We start from the raw sequence: 7,366 nt of genomic DNA, 5'->3' as shown, positions 1-7,366 counted from the left end.
AGGCACAATGCGTATTTGTGGCCTCTGGCGGATGGTACATCAAGTGGTCCAATTACGTCAACATTTACCACCTGGAAGGGGTGATCTGGTCTTGTGAGCGGCGTGATAGGTACCCTGTCTTTCAGGCGCCTATCCGAACGAACCTGACAGCCATGGCCCGTCCTGCAGTGTCTCTTAACAGCCTCCTCTAGACCAGGCCAGAAGAAGCTATATTTTATTCTCAGCTTCGTTTTCTTTGGCCCCAGATGTCCGCCCCACAGGGACTCATGTGCCAGCAGCAGCACCTCCTGACGCATGCTAGCGGGCAACACGAGCTGCTTCACTTTGCTGCCAGCAATTGAGTCCCAGTGGTACAGAAGGCCGTCTGAGACAAACATGCCTGCATTCCCTGCCGTCGCGTCTGCCCACGCTTTCTTCAAACTTTCGTCCGCCAGCTGGGCGGTTCGAAGTTTGGTTCGCTGGCACGGAACCTCGTCGGTGTCCGCGCCATCGGCGGCTTCTGCTGCCTCCTCATCTGATGCGGGCGGTGCGGCTACGGGTGTCTCCTGCGAGCGAGTCTCGTTCACGCGTGCGCAACTCTCACCTGGCGTTTCGCCTCTTACCCCTTGTTGTTTGGGCTTCGGTATGCCCACCGACGCGCATGCCTCGTTTTTGTTTACGTCAGCCTCGCCAAACGCCGGTTCTGCGTGGCTGCTTCTCATGTCGGCGAGTAGCTCCCAGTCTTCTTTAGAAAGTAGGCAATCGGCGTCGGTAAGCTTGTCTGTTATTGTACTAACGATCTGCACGACGTCGGGGGCATTTACGAATGCTGTTTGCCTAAGGCTAAACGACAGAGCCACCAGCTTGGCCTCGACCGTTTCGCCGAAAGCTGAGACGAGCTTAATTTTGCCTGAGGGTTCCTGAGCTGCGTCCGGCACGAGACTCTCTTTAACAATAGTGACCTCACTGCCGGTATCGAGGATGGCGACTATGGGCGTGCCGGCGCACTCTAGCTCGATCTCCTGTAGCTTGGATTTTCTCACCTCTCCAGACGACAACGGGGAGTTTACGCGAGCAACCAATGCACTGCTTTCGTCATCCTCCGAGTGGCCCTCGTCTGTTTCCGGCTCTACTGCTGACACTTTTTGTGTGCGCGCCCGTTTTTCTGGATTGTGTGCCGCACTTTTTACCGTTCGGGGGCAATCTTTTGCCTGGTGCCCCTCACTTCGGCATACGTAACATGGTTGCCGCTTGCCGCTACCATTTGCTTGTCGTGGGGGGGGGGCTCTCCTGCTGTGCTGGTGGCATTTGTTGCCGTGTTGCACGGCCTTTGCCTTTCGCCTGCTCGAAAGTCTGTAACACGCGCGAGATCTGAGCCGGCCTCAGCCAAGATTCGCCTTCGCGTAGACGTACATATTCTAGACCTTCCGGACTCAGGCTAGCCTTCATACGGTCGGCGACGACCAGCTGTACAACCTCGTCTTTTGTTGTCGCCTCTCTCGAGCGCAAATAATAGTCGAAGTATGTCTCGACACGTGATGCGAATTGCGCCCATGTTTCGTCTTTTCGTTTTGCGGCCGTCTCGAATCGATCAAGATACTCGGAAGGAGTAAGCTTGAGTTCATTGAGGACGGCCGCCTTAACCGCGTCGTAATCGCCGCACTCGTCCTAGCTGAGTCCGCGAAGCAAGTACCTGACCCGCTCCATAAGCGCTGGCATTACCAAATGAACGCGACTTTCCGGCGGTATGTCGTACGCAGTGAACACTCTCTCCACCTCATCAAACCACAGTGGTACGTCCGCATCGCACGGAAGCTTGAGTCCCTTGAGGACTTTCCCGCACTGGACGATAGGGTCTAAGCCCGAGCGCAGTCGCTCCCCCGCGTCTGATCTCGAAGGAGTCCGCCTGCCATCCGCTATCTCCAACTCCGCGCGCCGCAGGGCAATTCGTTCCTGCGATTCGAGCTGCATAACCTGGAGTTGAAGCTGCATCTTCTGCAGCTCAAACTGCAGCTCTAGGCGCCGAATTGCTACTTCCGCCGGTTCTGACATTCCCGCATTTTGCTCAAAATTTTCGCCTATACGACTTTCCTCTGTCTCGCTCGCCATTACGTTCCTATTTTTTTTACATACACCGCTCTAGCACTTGAGCCACAGCCACCTCAACGAAGCGCAAGAAATCCCGCTCACCAGTGCCGCCGTCGATGCCTGCTGCGACCGGTCGAACTGCTGTGCTGGGGTGTCCAGGGGCGTCGTTTACCGCAATTGAAGAGGCCTCGATGTGCTGCACTCGTGGGGCTTTTCCTCGGCTGGTATAATCCCAAGTTCTGCGGGCGTCTGGTGGCCTGATGGTGGCTTGATGATCTTCCGCTCAGACGTGATAGATGCCAAGCTCTGTCGAGCTGCGCCAGTAAAGTTTCTTCTCCGTGGTGTTGAGGGACGAGGTCCCTATGATGTAGCTCGGCGGGGGTGAAGTATCAGACAGGAAACGTGGTAAAAACTTGAACGAACTGTATTTACAGAGAGTGCGAAGGGCAGGCCCTCACTCTTCTACACCTAGCTGGGTGTTAGAGCCGAGGACACTGTCAGGACGTACATACGTTGTACGGAGCCTCACCGTTCTACCACTGCGTGGTTACAGCCCAGACTAGCCGTGATGCTCCGTACTGCGGTTATAAAGGCAATAAAAAAAAGAAGGAAAAACGAAAATGGGAAAGAGAAAGCAGAAGACCCCAGCAAGAATGGAGTTGTGGTCCCTCTCGCTGCTAGCACTGGCTGTGCAGCCGGCCCACCTCTTTCCCCGCTCGTGGCATGCCCAGTTGTAGGTAGTCACGTACACTTGACCCCCGCTCACCCCGCGGCCGGTAGAGGTGAAGGCTGTCAGACACCACGACGCGGCTAATTAGGTGCGAAGTGTGTGTGTGGGGAGGGGGTAGCAGGCAATCGGTTTCATGGTCCGTTCTTCCCGTATGCCAAGGGAAGTAAAGGTTCAGTGTCTGGCGACACATTTTGTGCTTAGCTGTGACGAGCGAGAGCCGGTCATTGACTTGGGTTAGGCCGTTCTTTCTGAGAGTGCACAACCTGTCGCTGCTGTCAATCATTCGGCCTTACAAATGACGCATGCCTCAATGACGCATGCTCGGCCTTACAAAGAGCTTCTGCCAGATCTACAAGCGAGAAATCCGGAAGCAGGCATTCTACTAGCAAGACGCATGGGCAAGTCTAAATCCATCCTTATAACCTTTGCCCAGGGACCCATCCCCCATAGAATCATCTACTATGGGGGAGTACACCTGTGCACGCCATATAGGGCGCGACCAGAGGCTTGCACGAACTGTCGCGCCCCAGGAAACAGATATGATGTGTGCCCAGAACCAAAAATAGCGAGATGTCCAAGATGCGGCGAAGATCACGGCGAAGACAGAACACGTCAGTGCGTGCCCCAATGCATTCTGTGCGGCGGAGAGCACCTTACAGGAACAGGATGGTGGAAAGCAACGAAGCGACAACAAACAACGAAGCCACCGGTAAACAGCGAAACAACCGGAAGCCGCCAGCTACACCCAGAAGATTTTCCAAAATGGAATCCATCAGCCCCCCCCCGAAGGCCCCCGAGGAGCTCACATTGGCAGAACGAATCGTCCGCAAACCAGACCCCCGGGACGAGGAGATGATCCGTCTGCCGCGCCTGTACTCTGATGAAGAGGAGGAATATGCGAGCAGGCACGCGCGTTTCTATCAATGCGCGGTGAAGAAGAAGAAGTCGCGGCAGCGCGCTGTATTAAAAAAGGCGACCTCCTGCTATTCCTCTTGATCAGGGCTGTGCGACCTCTGTTTCTGACGTTGCGACACTGGTGGAGGTGCTGGCGCCTTGAACCTCATGCGTTCAACCCCTATAAGGACTCGTACACCCAGTCCGGAAGCTCCACTTCTCGTCACGACTCCAGTCCATCGATTCAGTCGGCGCCTGCTCGGCCTGAGCCCGGAATTCCCTCCCGTTGCGCCTCCCACCAGCATGGCTGTTCCAACACCATCGGCCACTCTTCCTTCTTCTCAGACGGCGCCGAGCATTTCCCAGGTGACTCTTGAACAGCCTCACGTTCCCGCGACCTTCCATGGTGATGCTTTCGAAGATGTCGAGGACTGGCTCGATCAGTACGAGCGCGTCGCTGATGTCAATCACTGGACCGAGCGACAGAAACTCATCCATGCTTATTTCGCGCTCGAAAAGAGTGCTCGCACCTGGTACGAGAACAGGGAAGCGAGCTTCCACACGTGGGGCAATTTTCGGCGTCAGCTCCTCGATTCATTCGCAAGTTTGGACCGGCGCGATTACGCGCAACAACTTATTGAGGCTCGCGTACAGCAGCCGAACGAATCTGTCGTCATGTATGCGGAGGATATGGCCCGTCTGTTTCGCCGAGCTGATCCCGATATGACCGAGGCGAAGAAGGTGCGTCACCTTATGCGGGGAATTAAGGAACCGCTGTTTGCAGGCCTTGTCCGAAACCCGCCCACAACGGTCGACGACTTCATCAAAGAAGCGACTATCATTGAGCGGGCACTTCAGCAACGTTGCCGCCACTTTGATCGCCTACCCAACAACACACCAATAAGCGCCGCAGCTCAGGGTGTTGACCAGCCTTCTTTACGGGAAATGATTAGAGTCATTCTCCGTGAAGAGCTGCGAGCCCTCGGCATTACTCCTACGGAGTCTCCAGTCGTTTCGGTTGCCGAAGTCGTGCGCCAAGAGTTGCGGCAAGCCTTCTCACCACCTCCATGCCCTTAGGTACGTCCATTGAGCTATGCCGACGTGGTCCGACGTCCTCCCCCTTCACCGGAGGTACCGCCATTTCAGCCTCGGACCGTTCCCGTGCCGTGGTGGCAACGAGAGTCTGTGAGACGACCTCCTGTTCGCCGTACTGACTTGTGGCGCACGGCCGACCGTCGACCACTCTGTTTCCATTGTGGGGAACCTGGCCACATTGCCCGCTTCTGTCCCCATCGAGAGGCTGGGGTGGCAAGTTTTTCGCCCGCCGTTTCTCTGCGCTTTGACGACCGTTGTGCCCCGAATCGTGATCACCTGTCGACCAGCCAAGCAGCTTCACCGCGTCGTCGCTTGCAGTCCCCATCCCCTGTGCGTTACACTTCCCCAAACCGCCAGAGTTTCGCTGACGTCGTCAGGGGTGGTCGTTCCCCTAGTCCGCGCCGGGGAAACTAACGGCAGCGACCTCCGGGGGGAAGGTTGCCCAGTGTCGCGACGCCAAAAATACCCCCCACGCTACCCAAGAGGACGATACGACGACGACGAATACTACCGCCGACGACGTTGCCCGTGCCGATATTAGCATTCTCATCGATGGACATCACGTTACAGCACTTGTTGATACTGGCGCAGACTTCTCAATCATGCGGCAGGAGCTGGCCGACCGCATTCGGAAAGTGAAGACGCCGTGGACCGGGCCACACATAAGAAGTGCCGGTGGCCAGGTAATAACACCAACAGGAACATGTACCGCTCGAATTCACATCGGTGATTCCAGCTTCGTTGCCACTTTCGTCATTATCCCCGACTGCTGCAGAGACCTCATCTTAGGGATGGATTTTCTGCGAGATCACGGCGCCGTCATAAACATTCCGGGCCGTATGGTGACGTTCTCTGCAAGCCCCTATGCCGACACCACTCATGACGGGCAACATGAGCGTCTGCGACTCGCCGACGATGTGACCATTCAACCGCGCTCCTGCCGCCTTGTATCTGTCTCGTGCCGGAAGCCCTACCATGGGGATGTGATCGCGGAGCAAATTGTTGCACTATTGCTAACCCACGGCATTTCGATTGCTAGAGGCCTACTCGACATGACTCATGGGCAAGCGGAAGTCCTTCTGACGAACTTCAGCGACGAACGCCGTCACATTCAAAAGGGCACCGCAATTGCCTACTGCGACGAAGTCATTCAAGTAAAAGATTGTTTGGCTTTACAACGTCAAGACACGACCGTTCCGGCCTCGACACATTTGTCTTTAGACGTCAGCTCCACCCTGTCGCCTTCTGAGAGACAGCACCTCTTGGAGCTGATACACCAGTTCGAAGATTGCTTTTCGACTACGTCAAAAGTGAAACAAACACCGCTGACCAAGCACCGTATAATCACGGATGATACCACGAGGCCGATTCGACAAAACCCCTACCGTGTAGCTCCAAAGGAACGTGAAGAGATTCAAAAGCAAGTGACCAAGATGCTCGAGGATGACGTGATCCAGCCTTCGAACAGTCCCTGGGCTTCACCCGTGGTCTTGGTCAAAAAGAAAGACGGCAGCTTGCGCTTCTGCATCGATTACCGCAAATTAAACCAAGTCACGAAGAAAGACGTCTACCCGCTGCCACGCATAGACGATTCGCTGGACAGGCTGCGGCATGCACGTTATTTTTCATCAATGGACCTACGAAGCGGGTATTGGCAGATAGAGGTCGATGAGAGAGATCGTGAGAAAACGGCCTTCGTGACCCCCGACGGTCTTTACGAATTTAAGGTACTTCCTTTCGGTCTGTGCTCAGCGCCAGCCACTTTTCAGCGTTTAATGGACACCGTACTATCAGGCCTGAAGTGGCAAACTTGCTTGGTCTATTTAGACGACGTCATAGTGTTCTCGGCTACATTCGAGGAGCACCTAAGCCGGTTACTCACTGTTCTTCAAGCCATACGCTCAGCTGGCCTGACGTTAAAGCCCGAGAAATGTCATTTTGGCTTCAGTGAACTGTGCTTCCTCGGCCACGTCGTCAGTCACGAGGGTGTACGACCGGACCCAGAAAAAATAGACGCTGTGGCAAAGTTCCCCACACCACCCGACAAGAAGGCAGTGAGGCGCTTCCTGGGGCTGTGCGCCTATTACCGGCGGTTCATTGCGAACTTCTCTCGTATTGCTGCCCCGTTAACACGCCTTACACGAGACGATGTTCCCTTTCTGTGGGGTGAAAATGAGCAAATAGCATTTGACGAACTACGCCAGCGCCTGCAAACGCCTCCAGTTCTTGCGCACTTTGACCTGGAAGCCCCTACAGAACTTCACACCGATGCGAGCAATGTTGGTCTGGGGGCCGTACTGGTGCAGTGGCAAGACGGCTTCGAAAAAGTAATCGCTTACGCCAGTCGAACACTCTCTCGTACGGAGGAAAACTGCTCGACTACCGAGAAGGAATGCCTCGCCGTGGTGTGGGCGGTTACAAATTTCGCCCATATTTGTACGGCCGTTCATTCAAGGTTGTCAGCGATCATCATTCTCTTTGTTGGTTGACTAACTTGAAAGATCCATCTGGCCGTTTGGCGCGCTGGAGTCTTAGGCTTCAGGAGTTCGACATGACCATAATGTACAATAAGGAAAAGGC

The sequence above is a fragment of the Dermacentor silvarum genome, chromosome 2, assembly GCF_013339745.2.
Source record: "Dermacentor silvarum isolate Dsil-2018 chromosome 2, BIME_Dsil_1.4, whole genome shotgun sequence".
In the NCBI taxonomy this organism is placed as follows: Eukaryota; Metazoa; Arthropoda; class Arachnida; order Ixodida; family Ixodidae; genus Dermacentor; species Dermacentor silvarum.
The sequence above is the reverse complement of the archived record's forward strand: the minus strand, read 5'-3'. Positions refer to the sequence as shown.